We start from the raw sequence: 26,500 nt of genomic DNA on the forward strand, positions 1-26,500 counted from the left end.
GGTCCTTTTACATCTCGCTGTCCAACTTCTCCAATTTTGCCTTGATCAAATGCTTACCTCTCGTAAAATTAAATATATTACGCCTTGTCGTAATGTAACAAGAGAAGAAAGGAAACAACAAAAAACTAGGAAATATTTAAAAAGAAAAAATAGTTCCGGTACAAAATGTTGGCAAGAAAGGATCCAGATTTATGGTATTAAATGAAATTGCCTGATCTGTGATTTAGTTAAAGTATTTAAATGCCCAAGATGTTTGTTGACACGAGATCATGGACTTAGCCTTCTGTAAATAAGGTAATGTAATTGGAGGAAACAAAAGCCAAAAAGATTAAAATAAAAGTGATAAAGAGCCAAAGAGAAAGAAATTACAAAGTTGCTCCTCTGAGGTAGACCTGTGAATTTTACGCTCACGTGCTCAAATTTGGTATCTAGATGGTTGATAAAAAATATTGTTTGAGATCCAGTACAAAATAGTATTCGGGTAACAGTTCAGTCTCAGACAATATCAAGGATGAAAAAAAAAAATCAGCAAAATACGTGAATACAAGACAGCAGGACCATCTTGCCCCGAATCCCTCATTAGACACTATGCATTTAACCTAGCACCTACAAGGTCTTCACGAATTTGTGATTCAGTTACCCTGTCACACCCAATCTCTGTAAATACTTAGTTCCTCGTTGGACGAGTCGGTAGAGTTCTCGGCTAGCACTCTGCTGGGCCCGAGTTCGAGTCTCCGGCCGGCGAATGAAGAATTAGAGGAATTTATTTCTAGTGATAGAAATTCATTTCTCGCTATAATGTTGTTCGGATTCCACAATAAGCTGTAGGTCCCGTTGCTAGTTAACCAATTGGTCTTAGCCACGTAAAATAAGTCTAAGGCTACGTTCACACAGGGCGTTTTTAACCGCGGCGGCCACCGCTCGTTTAACGCTGTAATCGTTCACACGAAGCGTTTTTGACCGCGGCGGCCAACGCGCGGTAATGCTTCTTTATATATATATATATATATATATATATATATATATATATATATATATATATATATATATATATATATATATATATATATATATATAGATAGATAGATAGATAGATAGATAGATAGATAGATAGATAGATAGATATATATACTTTTTTATGACATCCAGTGTCAGAATGGACGTGGAAGAAATAGCTTGCGTTTGGCTGTTGAATCGCAGACTGAATTGGCTCAAACAGCGCCAAAGACGGCATTGGGTACACCCAGTTTTACATGATGGACATACCTTTCCACTGATGACACAAGATGCTTACCCCATGTACTTGTTGGAATTATGGAAAATGTTATGCGACCATACAGTGGAAAACACCTGTCACACAAGAAGAAAATATTTAATTACAGATCGTCAAGAGCACGTACTGTAGGTACATAGAATGTACCTTTGGTATCTTAGCTAATAAGTGGCGCATATTCCATAGGTCTCTCAATGTCAACATTGACTTTGCTGGGGGTATAATAAAGGCATGCTGCATATTGCATAACTAAATAAGGGTAAGAGATGGTTACAGGTATGAAGATATACTTTATCAACCACCTATGCATAGTAGGCCTACATGAAGGTCATGTTCCAAGAGGAGGCATGTCTGCAACCTCTGCCCGAGACAGATAATGTGCAGATTACTTTGTAAATGAAGGTAAACTCGAACGGCAGGACAGAATGATTTAGGAAAGTTTTCAAGTCTGACAAAGAACAAAAAAGGATAAAATATAGTCTTCCTAGTTATTAGAAATTTGTTTGATGTAAATATAAGATTATATTGTAAGTGAAAGAAAATGTGAGTTTCAGGTTATAATGCTTTTGTATATCCATTGATGATATACAAACATAAGTAATAAAGTTGTGTTATTCAATTAACTTACCCAGGTTTTGTTTTTCCTTCATATCTTCAGAAGTGCAGAAAATATCCAAAATTTCTTCCCAACTCTTTTTCTTGATTATTCTGTCTCTGTATTCCTGAGATTTCATGTCCCAAATTGATGGGCGTTTTTAATTTCATTTATGAATAAATCGGTATCAAGATGATCCTTCTCCATAGTCAACAGTGACAGCAATGCAATAGTGTGTGTGACTGTGATCACGGGGACCAGACGTGGCGTGGGTTGCTGTGGTAACGCACAATCTCTTTTCTCATTGACTGACAGACAGCCAATGATGGCACCTGCTGTCTTCAAAAAACGCGGTTCACCGCTGTGTGTGAACAATGTCATTGACTTGTATGTATCTCGACACGCCCGGCAATCGCGCGTTGGCGAGGGGAATCTTGCTACCGCGGCGTATTGGAAACCGCCGCGATACGCCGCGGTTACGTGTGAACGATTCCATAAGCTAACATTGAACAATCGACCGCGCGTATCTCAACGCGCGGTTGAAAACGCCCTGTGTGAACGTAGCCTAATCCTTCGGGCCAGCCCTAGGAGAGCTGTTAATCAGCTCAGTGGTCAGGTTAAACTAAGGTATACTTAACTTTTTTTTCTGTAAATACCTACATTCATCGCATGGGTCACGAAGACCCAGCTGGAATTCGTGTTCTGTTCCATCCGCGTCACTAAAATGAGATATATTCGTCTCAGGATAGCCCTCACGTCGTGATAAATGCCTTCTGGCAGAATTCTTGGTTGTAGGCCTAAAGCAGCCTAACATCACATGCCTTCTGTGCCACAGGATAAGCTTGACAAAAACGGGAGCGAGGGAGCTTATGATAAATGGCTTCTGACCGCACATACTAGAACGTGTGTGTGTGTACTTTGTGTCCATCTATTTAGACAGATAGATAGATAGATTAATAAGTAGAGAGGTAGTTATGAAGAAGTATACGGAATAGAAGTCGATGTTTAGCTGATCAGTCGTCTGTGACTGCGCATTTAGGGTCTCATGCTGTAGTTTCAACAGACAGAGAGAGAGAGAGAGAGTGGGTAATTGACCGCTGGCTAGTTTTCTCTCAGGCGTTCTTTAGTGAATCAGGTTATATACGTACATACTTCCACATACATACCCTCGTGCACACATACTACATGGTTGACAATAAAGTATCAGGTTATATGTGACAAATTTATTACAACTTGAGTTCTTTTGTACGATGGTATAGTAAACACTTACATAAGTTTGGTATTTCATATTGGAAGTAGTTGCTAAAGTTAAATGATAAAAAATGTAATGATGATGATGATGATCATCATCATCCATCTTTACTTAGCAGTATAAAGTAGATTGTAAATCCCAGTTCTTAGTGCTCTTGACTCAACTGTAAAAGAATTTATGACAGCTTTCGTAATTCTGTTAACTTGCACTGGCCTTTTTTTTTTTTAAGTTTGGGGTTTCCCTATTTATTTGGCTTTAGAAGAATTTTTCAGAAAAAATTAAGACTTTACAGAGAGCATATTTCTTACATTATCACTATTATGAGAGAGAGAGAGAATAGATTATTTGCCCTTTAAATTGAATGCAAAAATTTGAAAATAGTTTTTTTTTTGTGGTAGGATGAACAAGGTATACATGTTTGGGTTTTAGAATGAACAAGGTATACATGTTTGAACGCTGGCCAACTAAATTATCAGTATGTTATGGTCCTTGTACCTTCCAAAAATGAGATATTGGATCCTGTAAGATTTCGGCCAGAGGGTCCTGTCTTTAGACCTTGCTGGCGCCTATGTGTCGGCAATTTCTTTGAGGAGGTCTAGTGAACCGACATGATTTATTAAGACCTAGTTCTCCGACGGAGATATTGGCCCTCGATGTGATTGTCTTCTGTAAAGTATTGAGACGGTTCAGGCAACGATGTCTTATCGTTTGATGCTGCTATTGTTGAGTAAATGTTGATTGTTATTTTCTGTATAATTCTTTTGTGTATTTTATTTATATTTAATCAATATAGGGACGAAATCGACATAAAAAACGAGGTAACGATGTCCTATCGTTTGATGATGCTGTTATGTAAATAATGATTGCCATTTTTTTATATAGGTCTTCTTTGCATTTTATTCATACTTAATCACCAAATCGATAAGGAAAAATAGAAACACCCCAAATTTTGTCTTAAGCTTGATCTTTATTGTTGGCGAATTCTCTAGAAACACAGAAGGATGGAAAGATTTCCAGCGTCTAGAAACAAAGGAATGAGGATATAAACATCAGACTTCTTTCTTCTATGAAAATAGATGACAGCACATCATACATGCGACCTCGTGAGATTTCAAGGACCCTTTTATTTTTGGTGCCATTTTTATCCTTGGCTGAAGCCACAGAGGCTCTCCAGTAGGTTGACCACTTCAGATCGGGATCGCGGGGGTGAAGAGCATTTACAAGTAGCATCTTGGAGAGGGATAAGTAGCTTGCGGGTAAGGAGCAGGCAGCATCATAAATCTTCATAAGGAGCACCGTGAAGATTCAAATTTGACCTTCAAAAGATATAGTAGCTGCTTATTGAGATTGAAAAGTCTGCGGCTGTGAAAATCGAGAGGAAACTTCTTGAACTTTGTTGGTTTTAGTTTTCTGTAAAAGAAAACTATTGAGATGGCTTTGTCTGTCCGTCCGCACTTTTTCTGTCCGCCCTCAGATCTTAAAAACTACTGAGGCTAGAGGGCTGCAAATTGGTATGTTGATCATCCAACCTTCAGTCATCAAACACCAAATTGCAGCCCTCTATCCTCAATAGTTTATTTGATTTTATTTAAGGTTAAAGTTAGCCATAACCGTGCGTCTAGCACCGCTATAGGACAGGCCACCACCTGGCTGTGGCTCATACAGCATTATACCGAGACCAACGAAAAATAGATCTATTTTCGGTGGCCTTGATAATACGCTGTACAGAAAATTTGATTGCGCCAAAGAAACTTCGGCGCATTTTTACTTGTTTTGTTTTTTTCAGCATGTATATATATATACTGTATGTGTGTGTGTGCGTATCCGACGTTGAAGTAAAAACGGCGAATAATAGAAGATAAAATTTAGAATTTCTCCAACATTTTTGTCCTCCAGCGAAAAGAAAGTCGATTAAAATAGCTGTATATAGTGAAAAAATATTTAATAACTATATTATTGAAATTTTAAAGTAAATTTAAATACGCCAGCCACTTTATATTGAGGTGTGACATGCCATTAAAGTTTAAGCTTGGATTTGGAATATCATTTTTGCAGTGACTTTACATGTTTTTCATATTATCTAGTCTAGTTCATCTACCTAAAATATCGTTCTAAATGGTACGACACCAGCGTTGTAGTTGTTTGCCCGTTATCTGTAGATGTTTGAACAGTTCCAGCAATTCATTCACTCCTAATTTTTGCTATTAATCCATCGAACATTACTGCTCATGGTATGTGCGCAACGTGAATACATCAGGAGGATCTATCGCATGTTATTGTCCCTCTTCCAAACTAACGGTATGTACGAGTATAATTAATAAACACCGATAATGGAAGTGGTAACACCAAACTCAACCTCACTTGTACCACCTCCGGAATAACGACAGCACCACCTGAAGGCGAAGGAAAGGCAGGCGCAGAAGGGGTAACAACGCGTAACAGTCAGAGAGCAGGGACGTGTGAGAGTGAATCGAAGTGAAATTCGTGTTTGCTTTGAGGTCCGTAATGGGTGTAAAGATGCAGTGGGTTATTGCCTCTCACGGTTAACTTGCGGCCTGGGCTTTTGTTGACATTGGACGTTATTGTTATGTTTGTGCAACGAGGTGTTGTCTAGAGAGAGAAAGAGAGAGAGAGAATGAAATGGCTGCCCTTGTTGACCAATTTCCCCACTTCCAGAGAGTGAAGAAGAGCAAACAGGGATGACTTAGAGGGAAGGGGGAGGGGGGGGAGTCTGGGGTGGGGTGAGAAAAATAAATAAAAAGGAAAAGCGAACCTTGTTTGGATATCATTCGCTGGAAAGACTCTCCCCCGCAGAGCAGGCACGTTCTCCACTCGCGTCTGTTTCCCCACAACTGTATTTTATGCACCTTCCCCTTCTGTTTGGAAGTGCGGTATACGCGCGAGGTACTCGCTGTTGCCACCTAAACGCAAATTTTCATTTGCTTATTGCCTTACACAAACTGAAATTTTTTTTGTTTTTGTTTTTTGCTTAATCAGTTACTCATGTACTGCGTACAATAAACTATTCTTGAATTAGTTTTGTATATACTTTGTTAGTCGTGTCTAAATCATCTCAATTCATAACCCATTATAATTGCGCGTCAATCAACATAAGTTGTGGCGTATTATGGAGTGAATAGTCTTTGAGAATCATTTTCCCTTATTCTTTGTTAATCGTGAACCAACCAATACCGTGGCTCCAGCATCACTGAGATCCACTTGCTTTATTCCCCGCATGACGTGCACACTTCCGACGAAATGAAAAGGAAAGCAAACAAAAATCCCGCTTGGAAAAAAAAAATCCCTTTGTAAATCCTCATGCTTGACACGAACGCGTTGAGGTCGTGTTTACACTTTTCAAACGATATTGACACTCCGAAGCCCTTCATCTTCATCTCGCGCCTTTTGATGAGAGAGCCCTCGTCGTCGGGATCCCGACTCAAATTTGCTCGTCTTTAACCACTCGGCTCACAGACTGGAATTCATTTTTAGGCCGTTTACGTGCTCTTGATTTGTGGGGGTTTAATTTATATGTTTCTAAAGGAATAGCTCCTCTGTGTGAATGGTAATACCGTGGAATGTTGTATCATGGGCAGCGCTACGAGAACATCACTTTCGATTTTAATTCTTGTCGTACGCGTACACTGGTCAAACTATTTTCAAGCGTCACTTCTGTAAAGAGATGTGTGGTGTCTTTTGATTAATTAAAGTTATATTCGAATCCTGTATCATTTTATTCTTTGGAAACGCGCGTCTTGTTCAGAAGGCGAGAGATGTATAGATTTCTACTAAAGATTTCTACACCAGTTACTCTCCCAGGACTCAGATCTGGAGAGGCAGTTGGTCCAAGAGGGGTGCGCTGTTGATGAGATGAGCTGGAAGAGTTGCAAGAAGGAAAAACGCGGCGTAAGTGGCGCGCATACCATTAGCAGTAATACTCTATGGATCGGGAGGAGTAGTAGTAGTAGTAGTAGTAGTAGTAGTAGTAGTAATCTTCCATTCAAACAAAGACAACCCTGTTAATCGTGCTACGGGCAAATACCCAACATTCTCCCATTCCACTTCAGATCTGGTCACCATTCCTCAGGATATTTTGGGAATCCTGCGTCATGGCACTCCGCTCACCCAAGTTGTTGTCATTAATTATTCTAAGGGTCCAGCTGATAAAAGAAAAACTTAAGAAGACCATAGTTTTTTATTTGATCTGGATCAGGACCATTCCGTAAACTAGAACCATTCCATAAACTTATTCCATCATGGCTTTACCAGTTTTTAGTATTCTGCAAAAGAAAACTATTGTGCCGGCTTTGTCTGTCCGTCCGCACTTTTTGTGCGCCCTCAGATCTTAACAACTACTGAGGCTAGAGGGCTGCAAATTGCTTTGTTAATCATCCACCCTCCAATCATCATACTAAATTGCAACTCTAGCCTCCGCAGTTTTTTTTTTTTTTAAGGTTGAAGTTAGCCATAATCGTGCTTCTGGCAACGAATCAGGATAGGCCACCACCGGGCCGTGGTTAAAGTTTTATGGGCACCGGTTCATTCCTTTGAAGCTCTTTCTAAATGACTGGATCGCAAGAGCAGCTAAATGTTTTATCGCGTGGAATAAAAAGGAACGCCGTCAACATAACCTTCAAAGCAGTCGCATGGATACATTTATGTACAGAATGCAAAACTGGAATTTGACCCCAGATTAAGCATCCAGCAAGAGTCAGACAGTCCGGTATCTATTGATTTATGTTAAAAAATGAGAAAAGAAACGTGAATGAATAAATAAATTAATAATAAACATCCTAATTGTTTGATTAACTGCATGTGATTATAGTATAATTGGTGAATGAAAATAATGAGGAAAGTATTCAATTACATAAATGTACAAATAAAACGTGTGTGTATATATATATTATATATATATATATATATATATTGTGTGTGCGCACGCGGGCGCGTATGCAATCATGGTGCCTCTACTTCCGTGAAATTTTAATTGTGCTAATTACATCACATTCTTGGAATGAGGCAATCTCGCTCAGAGTGTTGTAAATCGCTTTGGTAATTGTATCTGTTAACCCAAGGAGCGCATAATGATTGCGGATTAAGGTACACTGCGCTGGGTGGCGAACCACACCTGTCGGATGTTTTAATTAGTTCAGTCAGTCAGTTCTCTGTCTCGGAGTTGTAACTCTGGCGTCACCAGGATTCTTCTTCCGCGGTCTTGCTGTCACGCCGTAGACAGTATTGATTTGGTTTGCCTTTGCAAAGTCTTTGCTTCAACATGATAAGATTATTATTGTGGAATCAAAATCCACAATTGTATAGTAAAGTGCATTACTTTGTAAAAGGCATAGTAGTACAGTTTACTATACAATTGTGAATTTTTATTACACAAATTGTTTTTCGCGAGATTGTGAATTTCTTAGCCATTGCTATTATGATGGTTACTATTCAGAAGATCAACCCTATTCATATGGAACAAGATCACATGGGTCATTAACGTGAACTTCAAGCTTCTAAAGAATATGGTGTTCATTGGAAAGAAGTAACAGAAGGTGGTAGGAAATATAGAAAGAAGAGATCAGATACTAGAAAATAAATATAAATGAATAAAGTAATGATAAATATATAAAAATGTGATATATATTATAAAATACAAGGAGAATTGCTTTAGGGTAGTAATGCACTGCATCTTCGCTTGAACTTTACTGGAATCTATTTAGACCTCTTGGCGACCTCCAGTCGCAATGCTTCTAAAATTCATACTAAAGATGAGTTCACTCTGCAGTAAAACATGTTACAAACACACGTCGTTAAGTTATCGCACACATATCACGAACATGTTGAATACAGGCTAACGACTTATTGGCAATCCTAGCCAGTGCTTCCACACGATCATCCGGCACTGACCAAAGATGTGTTCTGCACTCACAGCCGTTGACTTGTTTTCAACCTGCTCGTTATATGTATGCCACAAGATGCCGGCGTGTGTTTGCGACATGTTTCACTGTAGTGAAATACGTCACTAACCTCGTCAAACTTAACAGAGGTAGTTATCAGGTGTTTTGAGAGTGATCTGCCGATAAAACTTTCTGATGAGCTTGCCTCGAAGAGGCACACCTGTTTGGCACTCGACAGATGTTTAGACACATCCGGGCCGGAGGTCATCCAACTAGTTTTCCCCGTTGGGGGGTAGTGCCGTCAGTGCACCTCATGCGGTGCACTGTAGGCAATACTTAAGATTCTTTGCAGCATCCCTTCGGCCCCTAACTGCAACCCATTTCATTCCTTTTACCCTACCTCCGTTCGTATTCTCTTTTTTCCATCTTACTTTCCTCAACCCTCTCCTAATAAATTTTTAATTGTGCAACTGCAAAGTTTTCCTCCTGTGACACCTTTCAAACCTTTTTATTGTCAATTTTCGTTTCAGCGCTGAATGACCTCATACGTCCCAGCGCTTCGCCCGTGGCCTAAATTCTATATTCTATTTCATCCAACTAGTTTTAAAATGATCATGAAAATATGACGTTTCCAATCGATTAAAAAATTGTCCACATTATTTCAAATGAATGAGATTATTTCGTATCCCGTTCAAGTGTTCTGGCCATTTTCTTCTCATTAAACGGTCAGTCACTTTCATACTTCACTTGCCAGAATAGCAGTAACTAGAAAGCATTCATTCGCATGCCAATGTTGACGCTAAAGGAATCTGTTATTTTAAATCCCCGCAACTGTTTTCGCCGTGATTTAGCAGAGGGGAATAGTATTAAGTCGTACACATCAGCAAAACAGGATTTTGGTGGAATCTAGGAAAAATTACTTTATATATGTATGTATGTATGTATGTATGTATGTATGTATGTATGTATGTATGTGTATGTATGTATATATATATATATATATATATATATATATATATATATATATATATATATATATGTGTGTGTGTGTGTGTGTGTGTGTGTATCTATATATTTATATATATATAAATATATATATATATATATATATATATATATATTTATATAATATATGTATGTATGTATGTATGCATACAGTATATATAGATTATATATATGTACAGTATATACACAGTATACAATATATATATATTTATATATATGTATATATACACAATATATACTGTATATATACATATATATATATATATATATATATATATATATATATATATATATATATATATATATATATATATATATATATATATATATATATATGTACATATTCGTTGTGATACCAGTTTACAAATATCAGCTAATCAGTCATTCAGCCTGGAGTTGGCTACCCTGGAAATTTGACGGAAATTTTGCTCATAGGTTTTCAACAAGAACCATTCCCAAACACAACCTAGTTGTTTGTGGTAGAAGACAAGGAATAAATAAAAAAAAAAAAAATAAAGGTGCTAGAAATGTACGGAGTGGTATGAGTTTTAATGGACCACTCATGAATTGGGTCAGCAGTTGACTCTGCCTCTCTCTTGCTTATGAGGCGAGTGTTTCAAGGGGCTACTAGTCTCCACTATATACAGTATATATATGTAGCACTGTATGTTCTCCGGCAAATGACTTCTTAGCGTTCGCAGCAGAAATTACCAAGTAACAACCCTTAACAGGACAGCCAGTGAGAAGCCAAATAGATCTTCACGAACGGAACTGCCTTCACGGACCTGTTAACCGGAGGAATTAGCCATTCACTGGTTAATATATCAGCGGAAAAGAATATTTTTAGAAAAGTGTAAATGAGATGAAGGACCTGAAATTTACCGAACTTCGAGTGGGCTCATTCTGTCGCCACTGTAAAGCGAACGCTTATGTTATCTATAAGCAAAACTGCCCGGTATTATCCAGTCTTACTATACTGTAACGGAACTGGTATGTTATTTATTTATCTGTTAATTTTTGCTTTATATTGGTTAATGGTAATATTGTCAACGTAATTTACAAGCTGTGGATCTTTTTGCCTGAACGTTGATGAGTTTGATCTAATTGAGTATTTGTTCGTTTCTGCTTGTAGGTTGAAGGTTTTGTTCGTATTTGAAGTAAAATAAAGAAGAAACGCTGCTGTGATTAATTTTGTATCTCCCCTTGGATTGCTCTCTCTCTCTCTCTCTCTCTCTCTCTCTCTCTCTCTCTCTCTATATATATATATATATATATATATATATATATATATATATATATATATATAATATATATATATATATGTATATATATATTATATATATAAATATATACAATATATATATGTATATATATGCATTTATATATGTGTATATATATAAAGATCCGTTTTATGTTTTGTGTGTGTATACACACATATACATATATATACAAATACATATAACCAAGCCCCCTTAGAGAAAAAGGCAAAAAATATTATATACACCAATCTATAATCAACGTATATACTTTTGTTAACCGTTCCCATTGAAAAGGGGGGAAATGTTAAAATGCTGGAAAACGATTAAACTCAGAGACAGATCCTTTACAAAGGAGAAGAACACAAAGGTCCTGAGAAGGGAATATTGCAGCGAGGGTCGGGTCCCTTTCAGTGGGTTGTATCCCCTATAGATGCTGTATCACACAAACACGAGCGCTTTCATCCAGGCACATCAGCACATCAGAGAGAGAAATTGGTCCAATACTTTTCATTCTGTTTGAGGTTCCCATTAAAAAAATGTTTTCAGGTTAATTTTTCCTAAGCTTCACCTAAAGGCGCCATGCCCCGTAGGGGGTTAGTACCGTCAGTGCACCTCATGCGGTGCACTATAGGCATTACTTGAGGTTCTTTGCATCGTCCCTTTGGCCCGTAGCTGCAACCCCTTTCATTTCTTTACTGCACCTCCTTTCATATTCGCTTTCTTTCATCTTACTTTCCACCCTCTCTTAACAATTGTTTCATAGTGCAACTGCAAGGTTTTCTTCCTGTTACACCTTTCAGACCTTTCTGCTAGTAATTTCCGTTTTAGCGCTGAATGGCCTTATGGATCCCAGCGGTTGGCCTTTGGCCTAAATTCTATATTCTATTCTCAAGGCGCCTTGACCCAGCGCAGGTCTCGTGTAGAGAATTGATTTTTTTAATTGAAAATGAATTTGGATGGATTATTATCCAAAATCAGTGAAGAATTTACTTATATATTTTATATTATGTATGGAACTTCCGAAGGCGGCTTTATTTATTATTATTATTATATTATTATTATTATTATTATTATTATTATTATTATTATTATTATTATTATTATTATTATTATTATTATTCAGAAGATGAACCCTATTCATATGGAACAACCCCACAGGGGCCATTGACTTGAAATTCAGGCTACCAAAAAATATGGTCTTTATTTGCAAGAAATAGCAGAAATGATTAGGAAATGCAAATAGTTTGATAGATGGAAAACAAACAAATAAACTGAGAGTTGGTTTAACGAGGACAATAAAAAGCCGTTTTTTGAGTTATCGAGTATCTTATCCCAGATAATAAAACTAATGTCATTTTATTCATGTTTATAATAATAGAGTAACTTTTTCTATTTATCTCTGAACTTTGGTTCCTTTATATGTAAAAGATTATTCTGCAGAAGTTTGACTTGTGGACCTAATTTAAGTTTGAATTAGAATGCTTATATAAATGAAACAAAGCGAACCAGAGGAAAGTCATATATGTTTTATGTAATCATGAATTGCATATTAATTTATTGTTTACCGGTTTGTGGAAGAGTCTATATAAGTCTTTAACTTCCTGCAAGTGATGCCGAGTGTTTGACCTTACATTTGATAAAATACCACGAGAGACCAACACTCAGTTCCCATTACAACCGTCCCTTTTACGCAGCTGGGTGCGTATGTGTATGTGTGTGTGTGTGTGTGTGAGTGCGTGTGTATGTGGGTCATCCCACCGTCATTTGTAATTAAATTGTGCCTGTCCTATCACGACAATTAAAAAACTAATGAAAACGTTTGATATTTATGCACTCCGCAATAATGGAGGGATCCCGTTAAAACGATGACTGTTATAGTTTTCTCATAAACCTTTCCAATATATGAGAGTGGGTGCTGTTTCAATATAATCTGTACCCTGTTTATTTTGTTTGGAACTTTTACATATCACGCTTGTTTTCCTCTCTCTCTCTCTCTCTCTCTCTCTCTCTCTCTCTCTCTCTCTCTCTCTCTCTCTCTCTCTCTCTCTCATTTCTATATTTGATTTATATTGTCCTTGGACGGGGCTTGATGTGGACAAAAGCTTGTTTTCAGACCATCTGGTTGTCAGAGATAAGTCACGAAAGCAATTACATGGCTGTGGTCTGTTGCCAAATTCGCTCTTCTTTTGTGAATGAAGGAAGCTTGACGATAGTTTTATTAATAAATTAAAGGTTGCTTTAATTCTCTGAGAGAGAGAGAGAGAGAGAGAGAGAGAGAGAGAGAGAGAGAGAGAGAGAGAGAGAGAGAGAGAGAGAGAATTTTCATCTTTCAGTCTATCTATGTTTTGTAAATTGCACGATTTTGAAGAGAGAATGAAACAGGTGCAGTTTTATTCTGTTTATAAAAGAACATTTCATTCTTCTTCTTTCAGACCCTCTGCCGATCACTCACATATTTTTGTGGATAGTCGACCATAGTCGGTACCGGCTGGGGTGGAAATTGTCATTAGATTAGCAACTTCACTCCAAAGTTCTAATGACAACCAAAAAAGGTAGCACATTCTGAAGCACCGCGTGAAAGGGAAAAACCTTGTGGTTTTTTCTCCTTTAGCTGGAATGGCTCCAGAAGTTGTTAGACATGACTTCTGGTTTTCAGTATTTCCCTTTGGATGAGGTTGCAGGGCTCTTGGCCTTTTTCCCTCTCTGATCTTCAAACCATTGCTTTACCTTGATGTGTGCTCCCACAGTCTCAAGTTTTGAGAAAAGTCAACTGACATATTGTTAAACGAGCTTGTTGGCGCGCCCTACGCTCGCTGGAACTCGGCGCTGATGTCTCCCGTACCCTCCCGTTCCCCTACCCACCCCGCTCCCACCCCGGGCGGACAAACAGGTTGGCAGGAGGAGGGTGAATTTTTCCCCAACTCTCACGTTCCCTTACCTACCCTGCCCCCACCCTGGGCGGACAAACAGGTTTGCAGGAGGAGGTTGGATTTCTCCCCTACCCTCACATTCCCCTACCTACCCCTCCACAACCCGTGGCGGACAAACAGGCTTGCTGGAGAAGGGTGGATGACTTCCCTACCCTCCCGTTCCCCTACCAACCCCTCCCCACCCGGGGCGGACACACAGGTTTGCAGGAGGAGGTTGGATTTCTCCCCTACCCTAACGTTCCCGTGCCTACCCCGCCCCCAACCGGGGCGGACAAGCTGGTTTGCAAGGGGATTGTTACTGTGTCATTTCTCCCCTACTGTCACCCGAGGGAGGACAAACAAGATGCACTCGGATTTTATTATTATAGATAGATGCAGCAGTCGTTCATTTACCCAGTACAAATTCACTAGTACTTACATCAACAGGGGCAGTGGGTTTCGATGCACGACTTTTCCTTAATACAAGATTTTCTTCTGTTATTATTATTAACGTTTGCCTCGATCGGGAATCGAACCGTACTTTACTGGCTGGTGAGCATTCAAAGTGCTGAGCTACTCATCGCAGGTGCTGTAAGTTGTAAGGCCTGGTGTGTACCTCGGGCCTCCATCCAGCCTACGTGAAAAGTATGTACCTGTAGAAGGTATGTACAGTATATATATGTATTTGAGCTTGTGTTCAAATATTTTAATACTTCTGGAAAATAAAATTCATTCTGTTTCGATGTAGAAATCCATTGATCAGAGAAAATATGACATATGTGACTCTCAAAGGTAAAATAGTATAAAAGTCTGTTTTAAAGTCGAACGATTTTCTCCGAAGTCTACAAAGGCGGAAATTCTCTAAGGCTTTTTCCCCGCATGGAAATGTCCCTAGAAAAAAAAAAAAAGGGATTTAAATGCCGAATCTCTCCCTGTTCCCTCTTCCCTCTTAATTCTCCGGGGAATATTCCCTATTAGACGAAGAGAACTACACCCGAAAAGGGAAAGAAGAACGAAAAGCCGAATCTTTCTTTTATACGTTTGTATTTGTTCTCTTCATCCCCCTTTAAGCAGAACCACGAAAGTGGAAGGTTACGGTTATATAAATGTTATATATGAGCAGATCATCCATGAGGAGACTGAAGTATATCCCTTTCTTCTGTCATTTTCTTCTTTCTTTCGTGCTCTTTCTTCCTTATCCTCTTCCCAATTCTCCCCATTCCTTTTAGAAACGACGTGAAAGTCCTTCCGTACATGTAGCTTCCCCCCCCTTTTTTTTTTCTTCGCCAGCTAAAAAAAAATGAAGAGGAAAAGGAAAAAAAGAAAGGCCTTCTGCTCCTTACGGAAACTTAAATCCGGTCTTCGTCGGGAACTTTGAAAAGCTTCTTCTGTTGTAGTTTGAATCTTATTGAAGGTGAAAATGCTGGAAGGGATTCGGAGGCCGAGTTAATGTTAGGAGCGGATTACTGGAGAGAGAGAGAGAGAGAGAGAGAGAGAGAGAGAGGAAGTTATAATACTGATATGAACCATTATATTTTGTTTGGAAAAGTCATTGGTTGAATTTTTTTGTTTGATGAACTTACAAAAGTATTTCAAATTATATTTTGAAAAATTAATGTTCTTCCTTAATGTTTTTTTTTGTATTTCATTATGAAAATATTTCGTGGTGGTTGTTAGTTTGTTATATTTATTTGCTAGTATTTGAAAAAAAATTGTACGATCTGTTTGTTCGGCATTTACATCTAGTGTGAAAGTAAAATCTTAAGGCGAGAGGAAAGATTTTATTTCATTCATAATTAATTTTTTTTCTAGATTTTGTGTCCAATTTTTTTATCCAAGGTCAGTGACCTTAGTTTAAACCCAGCACTTGACACCAAGGCTCACATCGTTTTCTTTCGCCCAATTTGGGTCAGGTTTTATTCCTTTACGTTTTTTTTTTATTTGATTTCGGCTTGCAGTTCGTTTGATTTTAGTGAAGGATTTTTTTGTATGAAACTGAGCCTTCTCTGGAGATTATGCAAGTCTTTTGTTGCTGTTAAAAGTTTATGTTTTGGGGAAAAATGCATTCGAATTGTCAAAGCTACGTCCGTTAAGAAATTCAGTAGATCGTTGAAAGGAAACACTTGCTTCATATGAGCTATTGTGAATTAGGACCAGGGAGGGTACTTTCATGTGCTTTTACTTGCATAATTTTATTTCACATACACACACACACACACACACACACACACATATATATATATATATATATATATATATATATATATATATATATATATATATATATATATATAATCCACATCGGAGGCACTATAGTAGGCAGGAGAAGGGCGCAGGAACACATACAGAACCAGTACATACATTTATTCGTCTACGCGTTTCTTGACCCGTGGTCACATCATCAGGACATCATCTACAGTTATAAATTAAAAGGGACATTCAGCATAAATAGTTAAAAGTAAATATACACAAAACATAAAAAAAATATATTAAAATAGAAAAATCAGTTGAACTTAAACAATCGCACTTAAATACATTTACACATTAAAGAACCAGTAAAAGAAAACTTAAAATGTAAACTTAAAATGAACTTAATAAAAACTGAGCTTAATAAAAAGGAACTTAAAAATAAACTCAAAAGGTAGAGCAGAAGGCGCACCTCTCAGGATGAAAGAGGAAAACACACTAAAAGAAAACAGCATAAAAACAGGAGGAGGAGGAGGCGGACAAATGTAAACAAACAATCGCATCATGCTATGAATAGGGGAACAGCCGATGATTGGCAATTTAGCGCCGGTACAATTCTTTTGATGTTGAGACTCTCCAAGAGAAGCAGTTCTCCAGGTTCCTTAGCTTGGCCAATTATTCTAAAGTTGTTGTATTTTATTGGCGTCTTGCAACCTCTAGCGTGGGATCTTATATTCGAAAGTTCGGGATTAGACAATCTGCAACCCGTACGATAACTCACGCCCATGTGAGAATCGGCCCTGACCTTGAGGAGACGCCGAGTCGAACCAACGTAATTCCCGGAACTACATCCGGGGCACTTATACTCGTATACGACGCCCGACGTCATCAAGGGACAGAGCCGATCCTTGAAGGGAAACAAAGAACCAATGGTTTTAGGATTTTTTGTTATTAATTTAATGTCAAGAGCACCAATATGTTTTTGAATAATTTTAGAAAACTCCTTAGAAAAATTTAGATTGTTAGGTAAAAAACAGAGGCTTGCATATATAGTAAGTTTAGGTACATTGCATTTAGGCATTAAGGGTGCAAGTTTTTATCAAGAACCTTTCTAATAACCTTAAATACTAAACGGGCAGGGAAACAGTTGTTATGAAAGTACTGCTTAAGGAAGAGAAATTTCAGAATGAAAAGAAAGCCAGTTAGAAGTTAGAGATAGAGCCCGATGTACTAAGGTATGAACGGAGTTAATTTTAAAGTTAATAAAACAAGAACTATAAAAATTGGAGCCGAGACCAGTGAATGTACTTTTCCTAAAAATAGTCGTATTAAAATTGTCATTATCTTTGGTAATTAAACATCAAGGAAAGCCAACTTACCGTCTTGTTCCTTTTCTGTAGTAAAATTAATATTACTGTGAAAGTTGTTGGCTAGGTTTAAAAATCTATCAGCATCATACTCATTTTTCAGTAGAACGAATGTGTCGTCTATGTACCTGGCGTAAAATAAGGGCAGAAAGACAAGGGGCACTCCTCCATTATGTGCTCCTCCAGGAGCACATGAAAATATTAGCAAAGGTGGGACCGAGAGGAGACCCCATCGCCATCCCATCGATCTGTTTAAAAAGTTGGTTATTGAAAACAAATGCCGTGTCCAGCACGGCTAACTCTAAGAGTGTTTTAAAAGATTCATAATTAAAATTACAATATATAAAATCACGGGTGGGGAACAATTTGGTTAAAATAAGATCAATGGTCTCCCTCACAGGAACGTTAGTGAAGAGGATTCAACATCCAAACTGACCATATACAAATCTGAATCCTGTGAGAGGACCTTCGTTTTAAAATCTTCGGAGTTTCTTAAGGTATATTCATTTCAGGTCAACGGCTCCAATAAAGGTACCAGAAACTTAGCAAGCTTGTAGTTGGGAGTATTGTAGGAGGCTAGGATAGGGCGGACAGGAACCCCTTGTTTGTGGATCTTAGGCAGGCCATACAGGATACCAAATGAGGATCCGCTGGAAAAAAGGTCATCATAAATTTTCTCACCGATTATACCTTGTGTTTTGAGAGACCGTAAAAACCTATTAATCCTATCTTCTATCCGGTAAATTTCTTGATAGTTGGGTTGTCCAATTTTAGTGAATTTGGTGGGATCATCGAGTATAGTGTTCATTTTATTCAAATAGTCCGTTTTATCTAAAATAACTACCCCTCTACCCTTATCCGGTCTAAGAACTACAATATCTTCACGTTTTGACATATTCTTAAGTAGATCATAATCCTCTTTCTTGAAAAAGGGAGCCCAGTTAGTTTTTAATTTGGCAAAAGTGTTATGAGAAATTACCATTGGGATGGCGATGGGGTCTCCTCTCGGTCCCACCTTTGCTAATATTTTCATGTGCTCCTGGAGGAGCACATAATGGAGGAGTGCCCTTGTCTTTCTGCCCCTTATTTTACGCCAGGTACATAGACGACACATTCGTTCTACTGAAAAATGAGTATGATGCTGATAGATTTTTAAACCTAGCCAACAACTTTCACAGTAATATTAATTTTACTATAGAAAAGGAACAAGACGGTAAGTTGGCTTTCCTTGATGTTTTAATTACCAAAGATAATGACAATTTTAATACGACTATTTTTAGGAAAAGTACATTCACTGGTCTCGGCTCCAATTTTTATAGTTCTTGTTTTATTAACTTTAAAATTAACTCCGTTCATACCTTAGTACATCGGGCTCTATCTCTAACTTCTAACTGGCTTTCTTTTCATTCTGAAATTCTCTTCCTTAAGCAGTACTTTCATAACAACTGTTTCCCTGCCCGTTTAGTATTTAAGGTTATTAGAAAGGTTCTGATAAAAACTTGCACCCTTAATGCCTAAATGCAATGTACCTAAACTTACTATATATGCAAGCCTCTGTTTTTTACCTAACAATCTAAATTTTTCTAAGGAGTTTTCTAAAATTATTCAAAAACATATTGGTGCTCTTGACATTAAATTAATAACAAAAATCCTAAAACCATTGGTTCTTTGTTTCCCTTCAAGGATCGGCTCTGTCCTTGATGACGTCGGGCGTCGTATACGAGTATAAGTGCCCCGGATGTAGTTCCGAATTACGTTGGTTCGACTCGGCGTCTCCTCAAGGTCAGGGCCGATTCTCACATGGGCGTGAGTTATCGTACGGGTTGCAGATTGTCTAATCCCGAACTTTCGAATATAAGATCCCACGCTAGAGGGGTTGCAAGACGCCAATAAAATACAACAACTTTAGAATAATTGGCCAAGCTAAGGAACCTGGAGAACTGCTTCTCTTGGAGAGTCTCAACATCAAAAGAATTGTACCGGCGCTAAATTGCCAATCATCGGCTGTTCCCCTATTCATAGCATGATGCGATTGTTTGTTTACATTTGTCCGCCTCCTCCTCCTCCTGTTTTTATGCTGTTTTCTTTTAGTGTGTTTTCCTCTTTCATCCTGAGAGGTGCGCCTTCTGCTCTACCTTTTGAGTTTATTTTTAAGTTCCTTTTTATTAAGCTCAGTTTTTATTAAGTTCATTTTAAGTTTACATTTTAAGTTTTCTTTTACTGGTTCTTTAATGTGTAAATGTATTTAAGTGCGATTGTTTAAGTTCAACTGATTTTCTATTTTAAGTTTTTTTATGTTTTGTGTATATTTACTTTTAACTATTTATGCTGAATGTCCTTTTTAATTTATAACTGTAGATGATGTCCTGATGATGTGACCACGGGTCAAGAAACGCGTAGACGAATAAATGTATGTACTGGTTCTGTATGTGTTCCTGCGCCCTTCTCCTGCCTATATATATATATATATATATATATATATATAGAATCTACTGGTCACTTTTTACCAGATACATATGTAAATGTAACAGCCACAATGCCCTCTTAACTTCTCGAATTCTTCATGCCTTTTGGATCCAAGTGCAAGAAATATATATATATATATATATATATATATATATATATATATATATATATATATATATATATATATATATATATATATATATATTATATATATATATATATATATATATATATATATATATATTATATATATTAATATATATATATATATATATATATATATATATATATATATATATATATATATATATATATATATATATTATTTTTTTTTCAAACCTTGTCCAGGCAATTCTGGTGACCTCTACTTTTATTAAATGTTAGTTTTTATTTTAACAGCTGTGGCCACTACGGGAAATGCTGAATTTAGGTTAGTTCAGGTTGCAAGTAAAAACCAATAACTTGTAATACACTCTGAAATGTGAACGTTCAAGTAATTGGAATACGAAATGGATTAATGCAACGGCACCAGTAATGAAGTGCATTATTCATTATTCTCACTCAGTGAAAGTAGTTTGTTAATCTGGAACATTCAGCATCAATGTATTTTCTTGTCTACGTTCTATGCCCAAATTGTTTATTCCCAAGGTCAGCGACTGTAGTCAGTTTCGACCTAGAATCTGACGCCAGAGATCATATCCTTATCTTGAATCGGCTAATGTGGCTCAATGTTTATTCAGTTACCTCTTGTCTTTATTTTATTTTGGTCTTGCAATTCGTTTAATTTTGATGGAGGATTTTTTCATTTTATGAAACCGAGCCTTCTGTGGAGCATATGCCACTCTTTTGTTTCTGTGTTTTGGGAAGAATGCACTCAAAGTGTCCAAGTTACCTCCGTTACAACCTGCAGTTGATTGGTAAAGGAAAACACTTTGGAATGTTGAGAATAAGGACCAGGGACAATGTTTTCATGTACTTTTATTTTCTTAATTTCATTTTCTTTATATGATATCTTTTTCACTTGAATTTTTCCAATCCTTGTCGGGCCGTCCGGGTACCCTTGGGTTTTGTTCAGTTGTTAAATAAGTCCTTAATAGGTACTAGATTGAGAGAAGCGAATCTTTGATCGTTTGTGAAGTTGTGACTGCCACACGATCATCGCAATTTTAATTTTTGTGTTAACAGCAGCGGCGGTTATTTTAGGTTGAAAGTTATAAAACTAATACCTAGAAACACTCTCCGAAAAGTGAACGTTCCAGTAATAGCAGTGCGAACTGTATAAATTCAAGAGCACCAGTAATGAAGCACATCATTCATTATTCACTCCCAGTGAAAGTAGTTTGTTTATCTGGGGCGTTCAGCATCCTCTCTTGTGAGTAATTGCTTGTTATTCTTATCGTCATTCGTGATTGTTTGCTCATCGCAGGTCCCACGTTTTGTCTCATCTTAGAAGGTGGCCAAAATAACCAGTGTTTCCAAATTTGGGTTTTGCCATATTCTCTGTACACCTTTGGTAAGTTATCATTCAGTCGCGTAATGTCAAGATACTTTTGCTTTATCCGGTTCAAGAATCGTATTTGAAGTGTGTTCCCTGCATTTTCCCTCTTGTAGGATAAGGTTATCACGGCCGACGCTTCCTTTTATCCAACTTTTTACGTTTTCGTGACCTTTTTCTGTTTCTCTTCTCTTGCAAGTTTTTCTCCTGTATAAGTAACATTACCATATAGAACGAAAAAAGAATAAGAAGTAAACTGAGAAACTCTACGAGAGAGAGAGAGAGAGAGAGAGAGAGAGAGAGAGAGAGAGAGAGAGAGAGAGAGAGAGAGAGAGAGAGAGAGAGGGCAATCATCAAAGGGTGAATCAGTAATCGTCCGTTTAACCTGATATTAAGTTTTCTTCAGGAAATTCGGATAGGAAGGAACTACCGCCGACTTCCCGAATTTTTTCGGAGTTTGTATTCATTCTCTCTCTCTCTCTCTCTCTCTCTCTCTCTCTCTCTCTCTTACATCGATTTCTTGTTTCTTTGTTCTGCATTTCCTTCTCTACTGTATACAATTTCTGTTTTATTTTTCCCCCTCTGTTATCGTTGTGTCTCATTTTTCCTTTCTCTTCATTCCTTCACGTGAATCTTCCTCTGCTATATTATTCGTTACACAAAGAGAAAAGAATGATAATGATAGCAGGGCGGGATAGTAAAGATACTGGAGAATGGATGAGAAAACGATATTGAAAAAGGAGAAAGGAAAAAAATAATTATAGAAAGAAAGACGGGGAAGATCGTGAGAGAGAGAGAGAGAGAGAGAGAGAGAGAGAGAGAGAGAGAGAGAGATGACAGTGAACGAGAGGAAAGGATGGATAGGTCAAAGGTTTGAACAGCTTACCAAGGATCCGGTGATACTCATTTTTTATTCATCTTGTGTTTTGTTAAACGAATTGATTTTATTCGTCACGCGGAGAGATCCAAGACGAACTAATTTTTAAAAAATTTTTGGGCTTTTAAATAAGTGAGGTCTCTTCTTTCTGTATTTCCCTTTGCCTTCTCTTACTTCCCAATGAACACCATATTCTTTGGAAACTTGAATTTCAAGTCAGTGGTGGACTTGTTCAGTATGAATAGGGTTCATCTTCTGAATAATAATAATAATATTATCACAGTCTTTTTTTTTATTTAGTGTAGATATATAAAGAGAGGCTGGCAATACATATCTCTATCTTTCTTCCTGTCCCTTCCTCTTGTTCCTTTGTTGTTGGACCATCAAAGATTTACGAATTGGCCAGTCAGAGCAATGCCTCATCCGGGTGATGCACGTGAGTCTCCTGTCAGTTGTGCCGCATGTATGATGAAAGTACTCTCATTAATGCAAATACTTTCATCCGTTTAAGGTCATTTGAAGTCAGGATTATACACGATAAAAGAAAAATCCGACATACTTACACCTTTCACCCCTGGTGCGCCGTAGACAAGTGTACCGTCAGTGCACCTCATGTGATGCACTGTAGGCATTACTTATGGTAGTTCCTCGTTGGATGAGTCGGTAGAGTTGTCGGCTAGGACTCTGCTAGGCCCGAGTTCGAGTCTCCGGCCGGCCAATGAAGAATTAGAGGAATTTATTTCTGGTGACAGAAATTCATTTCTCGCTATAATGTGGTTCGGATTCCACAATAAGCTGTAGGTCCAGTTGCTAAGTAACCAATTGGTTCTTAGCCACGTAAAATAAGTCTAATCCTTCGGGCTAGCCCTAGGAGAGCTGTTAATCAGCTCAGTGGTCTGGTTAAACTAAGGTCTACTTAACTTTATTACTTAAGGTTCTTTGCAGCGTCCCTTCGGCCCCTAGCTGCAACCCCTTTCATTCCTTTTATTGTACCTCCGTTCATATTCCATTCCATCTTCTTTTCCACCCTCTCCTAACAAGTGATTCATAGTGCAACTTCGAGGTTTTCCCCCTGTTACACCTTTCAAACCTTTTTTACTGTCAATTTCCGTTTCAGCGCTGAATGACCTCATAGATCCCAGCGGTTTGTCTTTGGCCTAAATCTTATATTCAGTTCTATTCTATTCTGGTCTAATCTATTCTATTCTATTCTATTCACCCCTAGTGCTTTTGCGAAATTTGCAGCGATTTCGCTTTTATTCTGTAGCAAGCAAATTGTAATTTCGCATCAAGAATCGAAATAAACGCCCCAAATAAAACTACTGTAGCCCGTTTCAATTAAAAAAGAAAAAAACCGCCGAAATTCGAGCGAACCAGGAAACGGAATGAATTTCGCTTTTCGTTAACTTTATTTTTGCAGCCGAGAAAAAGGTGATGTCCTATTTTTATCTTTGTAATCATTTCCATGTCGGCTTCCATGATCATGAAAAAAAGTAGGCTGGAGTATTTGCAGTTGAATGCTATGACATTTATAGCCTTGCTGTTTGCGCCTTACTGATAATATGTCAAGGCCTCGAGTGTAGTCAGTCAGTCATCAGACGTGACATTTGAACCTTTTTCAACTTCCGAATTCAAGTATATACTTTTTCTATTTTTACATTTACTTTTCCATTTGTTTTCTTTTATTTTTGATCGGGTTTCCACTAATCTTTGGTTATTCAGTTGTGTGACATTGTGAAAATCGATCGTCATACGTGATACAGGTAAATGTTTTTAAATTGTGATTTAAAGTTTGCTCTGTTTTTACATTGTCTTTTTCTTACTTTTTTTCAAGTCATTAGTTATTTTCTTGGTTCTTGTGTTACTTACAGCCAGAAGAAATATTTGATTTCGCAGGTTATGCGTCACATTTATGAATGATTTAAAGCCTTTTTTTTCAAATATGCATTTGTTTTCTTTATATTATCATTTTCTTTGGTTTTTTCTATTATTTGGACGTTTTCTAGAAATTTATGTGAAAAGCTGAATAACGAAGAAATCAGTCTTTTTCGCTGACGTCGTCCACGAAATAGAACCTTGAAAGTATATAGTAAATCAATAATCGAACATGACCTTTGAAAATGTCTCCAGGTTGTGGTTTCAGGTGTATGCTTTTTAGTTTCCATTTTTATTATCGGATTTTCAGACCCGGTTACTTTCCTAATATTTGAAAGGGACGGATCTAATGTATTAGTGCTTTTATTCATCCAACGAGCGCCATATATCTTGAAGGTTATCCTTCTTGTTATTAGGACTGTGCGAAAGACGTCAACAAGAACTGCATGTCAGATTTTCTGTAGGGAGACTGAAGATATATGTCTTTTAATCAAATAAAAATATCGAAATATGCATGTCTTAGTCATCCAGTAAAATAACTCTGAAAGGTAGAGCTGATGCATGTTTTTGTATATGAAAAGCATCCTGAAATAATTGCATGGTAATATCAGAAGAATAAAAGTAACATGTCTTTTGATCTGAAAAGAATCAAAAGATATATCAGCGTGTACATATATATATATTATATATATATATATATATATATATATATATATATATATATATATATATATATATCTATATATACATATACATATATAAATACTGTATAAATATATATATATATATATATATACTGTATAAGTATGTATGTATGTATGTATATATATATGTACTGTGTATATATATATATATATATATATATATATATATATATATATATATATATATATATATATATATATATATATATATATATATATATATATATATATATATGAAAAAGAACAAAAGATACATTCCTGCTTCGTCCCCCCCCAAAAAAAAAGAAACAGAAACAGACGGTATAAAACCAGAAACAAATAAAAAACCCACGTCTGTTACTCTAAAAAAAGAAACTCGACACCATTCCTGAACACCGGCACCTTCATTCAATTGCAGATACATCATCATTTTATCCGAGCTAGCTGGTGTCGAGGAAAAAGAGAGAGAGAGAGAGAGAGAGTTTGACATTTTCTTGCTGGTGCAAAGAGATTGCCCTGGGCCAAAGAGAAAAGAAAAAAAAATTTTGCTGGCACTGTGCTGTGTATACAAAAGCGTTCAGAATTCTGAACAAGGTTTTAGAATTGACGGACGGCAGAGAGGAAGAGGAAGATTGGTGTGTGATTTCATCACCTGGTGTTGGCCCAGGGCTGCCAGTCAGTGCGGATTATGTTTTGCAAATGAAATGGAAAGCCTCGTTTATTTACTGCGCCGGTTATTTCAAGAACTCGAAGAGGAGGGCGGGGCAGGGATTGGCATTGAAAGCCGAATGCGTGAAATACAGCAGTGAAAGGGAAATAATTTTGGAAATATTTTCATGTACCATTCATATTCTTTCTTCTTTAAAGCATTTGCTCAGATTCGTAACGTGACGAATGCGGAATCTGTACAGGATTGATATTCCAACATTTCCCTTTTTAAAGAATGACATTTTTCTTTTCCCATTTTTGGACATGATGAATTAATGTTGCTCATTTGCCACTGATGGAAAATTCATTTCCTTTTTTCAGACGTGATCAGTTCTCCGACGCTCTTTTATTAACAGAATAATTTTACCTTTTATCATTGATGAAATTTTATCATCGGTTTTTAATAGATACGAAATGCCCCTATTCTTCACTGCAATCAATTTCATGAAATTTTCATTTATGAGTTATGAAAAAAATCCTTGATTAATCTCGGTATTATTTCCATTTACCAATGTCCCTCCTAGCTGGGTTACCGCTGGCAGTATGCCTTACATGGCACACTGTAGACGGTTCTTTGTACTGCTCCTTCATACGCCCCACTGAATCACTTTCATAATCGACTGTCCACTTTCTTACTTCCTAATTAGCTCCATAG

The 26,500-nt window shown here is 37.2% G+C and overlaps 1 protein-coding gene across 2 annotated transcripts in view; it reads left to right on the plus strand.

Annotated features, from left to right (window-relative positions):
- Nucleotides 1-26,500, plus strand: part of Pgant2 (polypeptide N-acetylgalactosaminyltransferase 2) — a 311,225-nt gene that overhangs the window by 212,949 nt on the left and 71,776 nt on the right. The gene's annotated exons all lie outside the window — the stretch shown is intronic.

Source organism: Macrobrachium rosenbergii, chromosome 6 (assembly GCF_040412425.1).
Source record: "Macrobrachium rosenbergii isolate ZJJX-2024 chromosome 6, ASM4041242v1, whole genome shotgun sequence".
NCBI lineage: Eukaryota > Metazoa > Arthropoda > Malacostraca > Decapoda > Palaemonidae > Macrobrachium > Macrobrachium rosenbergii.